A 10,620-nucleotide genomic window follows, 5' to 3' on the forward strand; every position below is an offset into this window, starting at 1 on the left:
GAGGGAGGGAAGGAGGGAAGGAGGGAGGGAGGGAGGGAGCTGCCGGGCCTGGGGTCGGGTCCCCCCCTTTCCCCCTGGGGTGCCTCTGTGACCTGGGGGGCCCGGCCGGGCCTGGACGGGGTGGGGCGTCCCGCCAGCCCCCCCCCCCCGCAGGGCGTGGAGTTGCGCCATCGCAGCCACCGCGGCGACACCCGGAGCGGCCACCGTGTCACCGCGTCTCCCACGCCGTCAGCAGCTCCCGCCCCGCCCGCCCCCCCCTCCTTCCACCCCCTTCCCCGCCCCTCCCGCCCCGCTTCCTCTTCTGGGAGTCGCCCCCCCACCCTGGCCACTGACCTAACCCCCCCCCCGCAAGCAGGGGGGCAACCCCACCACCGTCCTACCCCAGGGCCTTTGCACGGAGCTGTCTGGCCCTGCCCGGGCGCCCTCCGCTGACCCCCGACGCCCCAGAAAGATCCAGAAGGAGGCACAGGGCGAAGGCTCGGGCACCCTGGCTCTGGGGCCATGGCCTGAACCCCCGAACTCCACCCTCGTGCCTTCCTGAGGGCCGGGGGGGCAGCACCCCCACCCCACCCCGGCGGCCCTTGCTCCGCCCGTGGCTCTGGGGAGGTGGGAGCCCCCTCCGCCTTTCCTGGGCCTCCTTCCAACGCCCCCCTCAGATTTCAGGCCGCGGGGTGCCGATACCTCGGGGCGCCTCCTGGACGCCGCCCCCCCCCCTCCGTTCCTGGAACTCCACGGGGCACCGCGCCCTCCCGAGGGGCTCGGGCCGCCCGCCCTGCCTCCCGCCCTCGCTCTGCGCTGCCTCAGTTTCCCCAGGGCGGAGGCCAGCCAGGTCTGGCGGCCAGGATGGGGGGTGACGGCAGGCAGGCGGGGCGGGGGTGACAGCGCCCTCCCCATCCCCCCTCCCCCCCTTCCCCCCCCCCCCCCCCCCCCGCCGCCTGTTTGTGTTTTCTGTTTTCCTCGGCTCCACAGTGAGTCACGGGCGACGCGGATTCCTGGGATCGCGGCTCCCGGCTGGGATTTTCCACTCGGTTACTCAGCAGGGGCCGGCGGGGAACGACTCGGGGAGTCCCCCCCAACTCAGCCTCCCCCCCGCCCCCCAACTCAGCCTCGCCCCCTCCACCTCCCCCTGCTCCCCAACTCACCCTCCCCATCCAGCCCCCGAACTCAGCCTCCCCGCCCCCCAACTCAGATTTTCCCCCCTCCCCCTCCCCCACCTGGCCTCCCCAAACTCAGCCTCCCTGACCCCCCTCCGGCCTCCCCCGCCCCGGCCTCCCCGCCTCCGGGGCTCGGGCCAGGCCCTGAGCGAGCACTGTGCCCCGGGTCTCCGGAGACCACGGGACCCAGCAGACACATGGGGGCCGGGGGGGGCTTCGGGGTCCCCTCGGGGGAGCAGGGAGACACATGGGGCCCCAGGGGGGGCTTCGGGGTCCCCTCGGGGGGAGCAGGGAGCAGCCGGAACCCCACGCGGGAACCCCAGGCGGAACCCCAGGCCGGAACCCGGGCGGGAACCCCAGGCGGAACCCCAGGCCGGAACCCCAGGCGGGAACCCCAGGTGGAACCCACGTGGGAACCCCAGGCGGAACCCCATGCGGGAACCCCAGGTGGAACCCCACGCGGGAACCCCAGGCCGGAACCCCACGCGGGAACCCCAGGCCGGAACCCCACGTGGGAACCCCAGGCCGGAACCCCACGCGGGAACCCCAGGCGGGGAACCCCACGCGGGAACCCCAGGCGGAACCCCAGGCCGGAACCCCGGGCGGGAACCCCAGGCGGAACCCCAGGCGGGAAACCCCAGGCGGGAACCCCAGGTGGAACCCCACGTGGGAACCCCAGGTGGAACCCCAGGCGGAACCCCATGCGGGAACCCCAGGTGGAACCCCACGCGGGAACCCCAGGCCGGAACCCCACGCGGGAACCCCAGGCCGGAACCCCACGCGGGAACCCCAGCCGGAACCCCACGCGGGAACCCCAGGTGGAACCCCAGGCGGGAACCCCACGCGGGAACCCCAGCGGAACCCCATGCAGGAACCCCAGGTGGAACCCCACGCGGGAACCCCAGGCCGGAACCCCACGCGGGAACCCCAGGCCGGAACCCCCACGCAGGAACCCCAGGCGGAACCCCATGCGGGAACCCCAGGCGGGAACCCCAGGTGGAACCCCAGGCGGAACCCCAGGTGGAACCCCACGCGGGAACCCCAGGCCGGAACCCCAGGCCGGAACCCCACGCGGGAACCCCAGGCGGAACCCCACGCGGGAACCCCGGGCGGAACCCACGCGGGAACCCCAGGCCGGAACCCCAGGCGGGAACCCCACGCGGGAACCCCAGGCGGGAACCCCGGGCAGGAGCCCAGGCGGAGCTGCGGGGCTGACATGGCGGCCACCAAGTCCCCAGCCGCCCGCAGCGCTCTGGCGTGGCCGCGTGGCCCTGGTGGCCATGTCTGGTGGAGAAGGTTCTGGAAGCGCGGCCCCTCCCCCGTGCACGGTCCCGCCCCCCCCCCCCCCAGGGCCCGTGTTGTCGTTTGCTTGTCACCGGGACCCCGGGAGGACGCCAAGCCGGGCCGCCACGCGCCCTGGGGGGGGGGGCACCAACGTGCAGGCGCAGATGGATCCCCAGGCTGCAAGGCGTGCAAAGGCCCTGGGGTGAGGAAGGGCTGAGGCCGGCAGGGGTGGGGGGTGAGGCCCCCCCTGCAGCTGATCAAGGAGTGGGGTGGGGCCAATGCACTCTGCGCCTATGGCTCTTGACATCTGGGGCGCCCTGCCTTGTGGGGGCTGTCCAGTGGATGATGCTGGCACGGACACCCCGCCCTGCCCAGACTTCTCTGAACACTGACAAGCCTGTACCCCAGCACACAAGCACCGGGCCGGGAACCCATGGTCCAACCTGGGAACCGCTGGTCTGACCTGGGAACCAGGGCCTAGCCTGGGAACCGCTGGTCTGACCTGGGAACCAGGGTCTAGCCTGGGAACCCGGGTCTAGCCTGGGAACCCGGGGTCTAACCTGGGAACCTGGGGTCTAGCCTGGGAACCGCTGGTGTAGCCTGAGAACCGGGGGTTCAGTCTGGGAACCAGGGTCTAGCCTGGGAACCGCTGGTCTAGCCCGGGTACCGGGGTCTAGCCTAGGATTGGTGGTGGTGGAGGCTGCACCGTCTGTCACTGAGAGGTGAGCCAGCTGGGGGGGCCACGTGCGTGCTGGTCTGGGTGAGCTTCGGCGACGCTTGGCAGAACGTGGGGTGCCGACGGCCCGGGGAAAGGGGGTGGAGGAGGAGGGCTGGGCCGGGAGGCCACGCGCCAAGCTCGGGGCTCTGCTCCAGGTGTGGCGGCGCTGGGGCGCCATGGTCTAGCCTGGGAACCTGCAGCCCCACCCTGGGGACCCAGCTCCGGGGCGGGGTGGGGGTCAGGTCTGGGTGGCTCTTCCTACACGCCAGTCCCCAGAGACAGGTGAGCCCAAGGCGCAAGGTCGAGGCCAGCTGCCCAGCTCCTCTGGCTGGGGCCCTGGGGCCCTGGGGGCTGGTGGGGCCTGGACGGGGAAGGGGGGGCTGGGGAGGTAGGAGAACGAGAGAGGAGATGCCAGGAGCAGTGTATGTGTGTGTGCCTGCAGTGTGTGCCTGTAATGTGCGTGTACCTGTAGTGTGTGCACCTGTCGTGTGTACGTACAATGTGTATGTTGTGGCATGTGCACTTGTAGTGTGTGTGGCTGTAGTGTGTGCCTGTAGTGTGCATGCACCTGTCGTGTAGGACATACCAGTAGTCTGTATACCTGTAGCGTGTGGTGCACCTGTAGGGCGTGTGCCTGTAGGGTGTGCACTTGTGTTTGATGCACCTCTAGTGTGTGGTGCACCTGTAGTGTGCATACCTGTAGTGTGTGCACCTGCAGGGCATGCACCTGTAGTGTGTACCTAGTGTCTGCTTTAGTGTGCATGCACATACCTGTAGTGCATGCACACCTAAAGTGTGTATGTGTGTGCACCTGTAGTGTGCATCCCTGTAATGTGTTCGCCTGTAGTGTGTGCACCTGTAGTTTGTGTACCTGCAGTGCATGCCCTTGTGCACCTAGTGTCTGTTTAGTGTGCATGCTTGCACTTGTATTGTGTGCACACCTAAAGTGGGTATGCCTGTAGTGCATGCACCTGTAGTGTGTGTGCTTGTAGTGTGTACAGTTGTAGTGAGCATGCCTGTAGTGCCTACACCTGTTCTATACTGTGTGCACCTGTAGTGTGTGGTACACCTGTAGTGTGTGTGCCTGTACTGCATGTACCTGTAGCGTGTGCACCTGTAGTGCATGTGCCTGTAGTGTGTACACTTGCAGTGAGCAGGCCTGTAGTTTGGTACACCTGTAGTGTGTGCGCCTGTACTGCGTGTACCTGTAGCGTGTGCACCTGTAGTAGTGTACCTGTAGTGTGTACACTTGTAGTGAGCACGCCTGTAGTGCGTGCAGCTGTAGCGCGTGCGCCTGTAGTAGTGTACCTGTAGTGTGTACACTTGCAGTGAGCAGGCCTGTAGTTTGGTACACCTGTAGTGTGTGCGCCTGTACTGCGTGTACCTGTAGCGTGTGCACCTGTAGTAGTGTACCTGTAGTGTGTACACTTGTAGTGAGCACGCCTGTAGTGCGTGCAGCTGTAGTGTGTGCGCCTGTAGTACGTGTGCCTGTAGTGTGTACACTTGCAGTGAGCAGGCCTGTAGTTTGGTACACCTGTAGTGTGTGCGCCTGTACTGCGTGTGCCTGTAGCGTGCGCACTGTGGTGAGCGTGCCTGTAGTGCGTGCAGCTGCGGTGTGCGCGCCCGTAGTTGCGCATGCCCGTGGTGAGTGCGCCTGTAGTGCATGTGTGCGCACAGGTAGCGGGCTGGCGAGTGTGGCAGGAGGAGGCGTTTTCCGACGGCGCCCCTCGCTTCCGCCCTCGCTTTCCAGGTCCCCAGGAGCTTTGCCCGCCGAGAAGCACGGGCCGTCGCCCCGGCCCCGAGCAGCCCAGGGGGCCCTGGCGAGCGCCACGGGGGGCGCGGGGCGGGCGGGGGGGGGGGCGCGGGGCTGGCGGGGGGGGGGCGCGGGGCGGGCGGGGGGCGGAGCCTGGGCGGCCGGGCGCAGCGGCACGGGGAGGGCTCCGGGCGCGGGGAGGCCCCGCGCGCCCGCTCACAGGCCGGGGGCCCGGCCGGCGTTGGGCCCCCGCGCTCACTGCCGACCCGCCCGGGAGGCCGAGAGGTGGCGTCTGCGGAGGGCGTCACGCGGCGGGAAGGGCCGGTCGGGGCTGAGCCCGGCTGCGGAGGGGCAGGGCGCGGCTGGGGCGCACGGCGGGCCGTGCGGGGCGCCCTGCGGGCCTTGACACACCCGGAGGCTGGGGAGCGGGGCTCAAGGCAGGCCCGGCGCCCGGTTCCGGCGGACGAGCAAGGGGCGGCGGGTGCAGGGCGGCGGGCGCGGGGCCCAGGGCGGCGGGCGGGCGGGCGGGCGCGCAGGGCGGCGGGGCGCGGGGCGGGCGGGGGACGGGGGGCGGGCGGGGGACGGGGGGCGGGCCGGGCCTCGGCCCCGCCCCGGGCGCCGCCCCCCCGCGGCCGCATCTGTTTACTGAACCCGCTGACCCTTCCGGGAACGCGGCCCGAGCTTCCCAGAACCGCGGCCTGCGTGACGGAGCCGCCGCCGAGCCCACGGCGTGACTCAGCGCTTTCCGCCGGGGCCGGGGGCGGGGCCGGGGGCGGGGCCGGGGGCGGGGCCGGGGCGCGCCGTCGCCGCCTCGCGACTCCGCCCCGCCGGCCCCGCGCCCCGCGCCCCCCGCCCCGCGGCCGGCCGAGTGTCTGTGGAACGGGAGGACGCACGGCTCGCGCGCACGCACGCACGCGCACGCACACTGGCTTTGTGTCTCCCCGCAGAGCCCAGGCCGCCCCCCCTCTTGAGTTGGGGTTCACCCAGCTGGGACCCCGGCGCCTGTGGGGACAGAAGGGAAACCGAGGCCGGGAGGGCGGGAACGCGCCGTCTCCTGGCACTTGGAGCGGGGGCACAGTGGGGTAAACTGAGGCACGGCCGGGCGTGGGGGGGCCCGGGGCCCTCGGCAAGCACCGAGGGGGCCCAGGCCGCCTCAGGGCCCGGCTTTCCCCGTGCGGCACGTGGCGGTGCCTCGGTTTCCCCCCGCGCTCTCGGGACCGTGTGCGGTGGCCGTGCCCCGCGCCCCGAAGGCCGCCCGGGCTCTGGGGTCGGCAGCCCCCGCCCTCCGAGCCGCAGGGCAGAGTGGGGGCGGTGGTTTTTATGGGGCTGGGAACCAGACAGGTCTGGGGCGCTGAGGGGCACCGGCCGGGCCGACGGGGCGGCCGGGGTGGGCGGGGTGGGGCGTCGCTTTGATGATCCGTCCACCGATCCCTGCTCCGCCGCCGCGTGCACACCGAGCGAGCGTGTGCCCGGCCGGAGCCCCGCCATCCCGGCGGTGGGGGGTGGGGGGGCGTCCGGCGCGGGGGGCGGGGGGGGGGCGCCCGGCGGGAAGTGCAAAGGCCCTGGGGTCACCAAGGGAAGGCGAAGACCACCGGGTGCGTGCGGCGTGGGGGTCACGGGGGGAGCCTGAGGGGCGGCCGGGCGTCCCCTCCCTCCCTCCCTCCCTGAGGCGGGGCCGCCTTGGCGGGGCCTGGGTCCGATCCTCCCTGGGCGGCGGGGGCGGGGGGGGGGCAGGGTGCTCCCGGGGCGTCCTCCTCCCCGCCCCCCGTCTGTTGAGTGGGTGCTGGGGGTCCGGGGCCGAGCTGGGGGGGCGCCCCCGCCCCCGGGCCCTGCAGCCTGGGTGGCTGGGCGAGCGGGGGCCTGCCCACGTCCCCGTGATGACCCCAGGGCCGGGCACTGCGGCTGCCTCGCCCGGCCGGGCACGGCGCCCGCTGGCACCGGGGAGGGGGCAGAGGAGGGGCGGGGGGGGGGCGCGCACAGACGCCCTCCTGCCCCGGGCGGGGAGGTCAGGGGTCAGCCCGGCGCTGGGCTCCCGCTCTGTAGCTCCGGGGGACCCGTGTGGAGCCGGCGGGGAGAAGGTTCTGGAAGGTCCCAAAGCAAGAGATAAAAGTTGAGACCCCCCCCCCCCCGCGCCCGCGCGCGCGGCGTCCGGGGCCCGGCCGGGCGCCCCGGGACCGCACCGATCACAGCCCACGCCCGGCTCGCACGCACGGCCCACGAGCAACACACGGGCCCGGCCCAGCCAGGGCAGCCGGGCCCTGGGGAGGAGACGAGGGGCGCCGCGATGTCAGGGAGAAGGTGACCTTGCCCCGCGGTGGCCGGGTCCCCGCACCTGGAGGCGGAGTTCTGGGCCGGAGGCCGAGCAGATGCAAAGGGCCTGTGGCCAGCCCAGCCCGGGGACGGAGCGGAGGGAGGGGGAAGCCGGGGCCACAAGTGCGGGTTCAGGTCTAGGTTTCTTGGGGAGCTTGTTCCTGGGGCTCTGCCAGGCTGGCTGTGCTGCGGGGGGGCGGGGGGCGCTGGGGGCGGCACAGACAGGAACGTGGGCTGCTCGGCTGGCGTTTGAACCTATTCGCAGAGTTCAAACCCCGGGCTCCCCAGCCTGTTATTAAGGCGGCTGTGCCCCCGGGCGCCTGCCTTTATCCTCAGACAGGGCCCGGCGCGCCCGCCCGAGGTCGACCTGACCCCCGGGCGGGACTGGCCGGGCCGGATGGGGGCACCCGGTGCCTGCCCGGCGCGGGCGGGGTGTGTGTGTGAGTGCACGCGCGTGTGCGCACCGGGGAGCCGCCCTTCTGCCACAGGAGATGGGAACTGGGGGGCCGTGGCCACGCCAGGGCGGGGGGCCGCCACAGCTCCCTCCTCCCCCACGGGGAAGGCAGGGGGGCCTTCCAGACCCTCCCGTCCCTGCTACAGGCGTCAGGAGATCCGGGGGCGCCCAGGTGCCCCGTCCCCTGCCCCCCAGGCTTTCAGATTTGCCCCCGGCCCGGCCTCCTGCCTCAGGCCCCTCGCACGAGTGGGGACCCCGGTGCTTCCATCGCCCAGCAGCTCCCCCAGGTCGATTCTCCCGTGGGCACCATGTTCCCGCGCGCGGGGGGGCGCAGGGCTGGGGCTGAGCAGCCGCTAAAGGCGCCCGGCGCGTGCGCGGATCGGGAGAGCCCGGGCTTGAACCCAGGTCCCGTGGGCCTCACACACTGCTCGCTCCCCGGGCCTCCTGGCCCTCGCACCGTCTCCAGAGCTTCCTCCTGCCCTGTGGGGCCCGCGCCCGCCGCCCCGCAGTGGGGTGGCAGCAGGCGAGTGGGGGCGCCCGGCCCGCCCGTCAGGCCCCGCGGGAGCCGCCTCGTTGCCCAGGGGCTCCAGGCCTGGCTGAGGCCCGGCCTCGGAGGCTCGGCGCCCCAGGCCTCCGCCCCCTCCAGCCCCGCCCGGGGCCCGGGGCGGCCGGCCGCGAGCCTCTCTGCTCCACGTGGCCGCTGGACCCATTCCCCGGAGGGAAAGGCCGGGTCACGCCGCGGTCAGCAGAAAGGCCAGGCTGCTGGCCCGCGGCTCTCACCGTAATCCCAGCCGCTCGGGAGGCTGAGAGCGGAGGGGGGCGGTTCAAAGCCGGCCCGGGCAGGAAAGGCCCTGGGACTCGGGGCAGGGAACGTGGCCTAGTGGTAGATGCCCACTTCCTATACACGAAACCCTGGGTTCGATTCCCCACCACCAACCACATATATAGAAAAAAGAAAAAACAGAAGAGGCGCTGTGGCTTCAATGGCAGAGCGCTAGCCTTGAGCAAAAAGAAGCCCGGGACAGTGCTCAGGCCCTGGGTTCAAGCCCCAGGACTGGCAAACACACACACAACAAGCCTGAGACTCTCATCTCCAATTAATCACCAAGAAGCTGCAAGTGGAGCTGTGGCTCCCAGAAACAGCACCCCAGCCCTCAGCGGAAGCCTCAGGACACACACGCGCGCACACACACACACGTGTGCACACACATGCGCGCACACAGCCAGGCTCGGGGTGCAGTGGCTGCCTCCGTGACAGCGTGGAGCTGGCGTGCACTTACGGAGCACCTACTGTGACCGCGCGTGGTGCCAGCGCTGGGGACAGCCTGTGTCATGGAACTTTGTTTTCTCGTCTGTGGAAACAAGGAGTTTGGACCCAACCAGGGTGTCCCCAACCTGGCTCTGGGGGACACGGTGTCTCTGAGGTCAGGGGAGAGGGTTCCGTCCTCCAGGGAGTTTGGGAACTGCTGTGTTCACCAGCACATTTCCTGCAGGCCTGGGAACCCTTTTTTGTCCCCAGGGGCCTGGAGGGGCTGGTGACGTCCTCGAGGGGCGGGGCCAGAGTGACGTCAGGACACTAGGGGCGCTGCCTCCTGTCCTGTCCTGTCCTGCCAGGCTGGACTGGGAGCCTCCGAGTCCCCGCATGGAGCTGAGTCTCCCTGGGAAGACACTTGCCCTTGCCTTCCTCTCGCCGTCCCCACCCGGGCGGCGCTGGCGCTCGTCACTTGTCACCTAGCTTCTTGGGTGGGGCTGGCTGCGAGTCATCTCCCTGCTGGTGTAGGAAACAAGCCTGGGTGCACAGACCGGTGTGGGTGGATGGATAATGGGTTACGGATGAATGATGGGTGCATGATGGAGAATGGGTGGATGATGGAGGGATGACAGGTGATGGATGGATGGGTGGACGGATGGGTGGGTGGACAGATGGATAGGTGGGTGGGTGGATGGATGGGTGGATGGACAGATGGGTAGGTGGATGGGTGGATGGATGGATTGATGGGTGGATGGGTGGGCTGATGGATGATAGGTAGACGGTGGTGAAGGACGGGTGGAAGGATGGGTGGGTAGGTGGATGGATGGGTGGGTGGACGGATGATGGGTGGACTTATGGATGATGGGCAGATGGTGGGTGGATGGACAGGTGGGTGGATGGACAGGTGGATGAATGATGGGTGGGCTGTTGGAATGATGGGTAGACGGAGGATGAAGGATGGGTGGAGGGATAGGCAGGTGGATGGATGGACAGGTGGATGAATGATGGGTGGGCTGTTGGATGATGGGTGGAGGGATGGGTGCGTGGATGGATGAGTGGGTGGGAGATGGGTGGAGGGGTGGCTGGTGGGCGGGTGGAAGGCTGCTTGAGAGCATGGTGGGATTGGAGGTGGTTGACGTGGAGTTCCTCCCGAAGCCCCAATGTGTTGAAGCTTTGGGGTTTGGAAATCCAGGGAAAGCCACAAGTCTAAACACCGGTCACGCGGCAGGCACGGATTCTAGGCGGCACGGGTGGGTCCTGAGGATCGCAGTCCAAAGCAAGGTGTTGGGGTGACCCAGGCCAGGGACACCCACTTATTCCTGGGGGTGCAAAGATGCTGAGGACGGGGCAGAGGAAGGTCCCGGGTCTGCCACACCCCACAGCTGTGTCCACTGAGCCACAGCACCGCTTCTGGGTTTTTCTGCTCATGTGGTCCTGAGGAGTGGAACCCGGGGCTTCACGCGTGCTAGGCCAGCGCTGTGCCGCTAGGCCACACTCCAGCCCCGAGTGGCACCCTGTAAACACTGGCCGGGGCCGCGTGAAAGCCCGGACCAGACTCTTCTCGGTCTCAGGGGCGGGGTTCCCGCAACGCAGAGGCGGCTGCTTCGTGTGCGGGCCCAGGGCTTGAACCGGGGGCCTGGACGCCATCCCTGAGCGTTTGTGCTCCAAGCGCTTTACCACAGCTCTGCTTCCGGC

The sequence above is a fragment of the Perognathus longimembris genome, chromosome 6 (assembly GCF_023159225.1).
Source record: "Perognathus longimembris pacificus isolate PPM17 chromosome 6, ASM2315922v1, whole genome shotgun sequence".
Classification (NCBI taxonomy): Eukaryota; Metazoa; Chordata; class Mammalia; order Rodentia; family Heteromyidae; genus Perognathus; species Perognathus longimembris.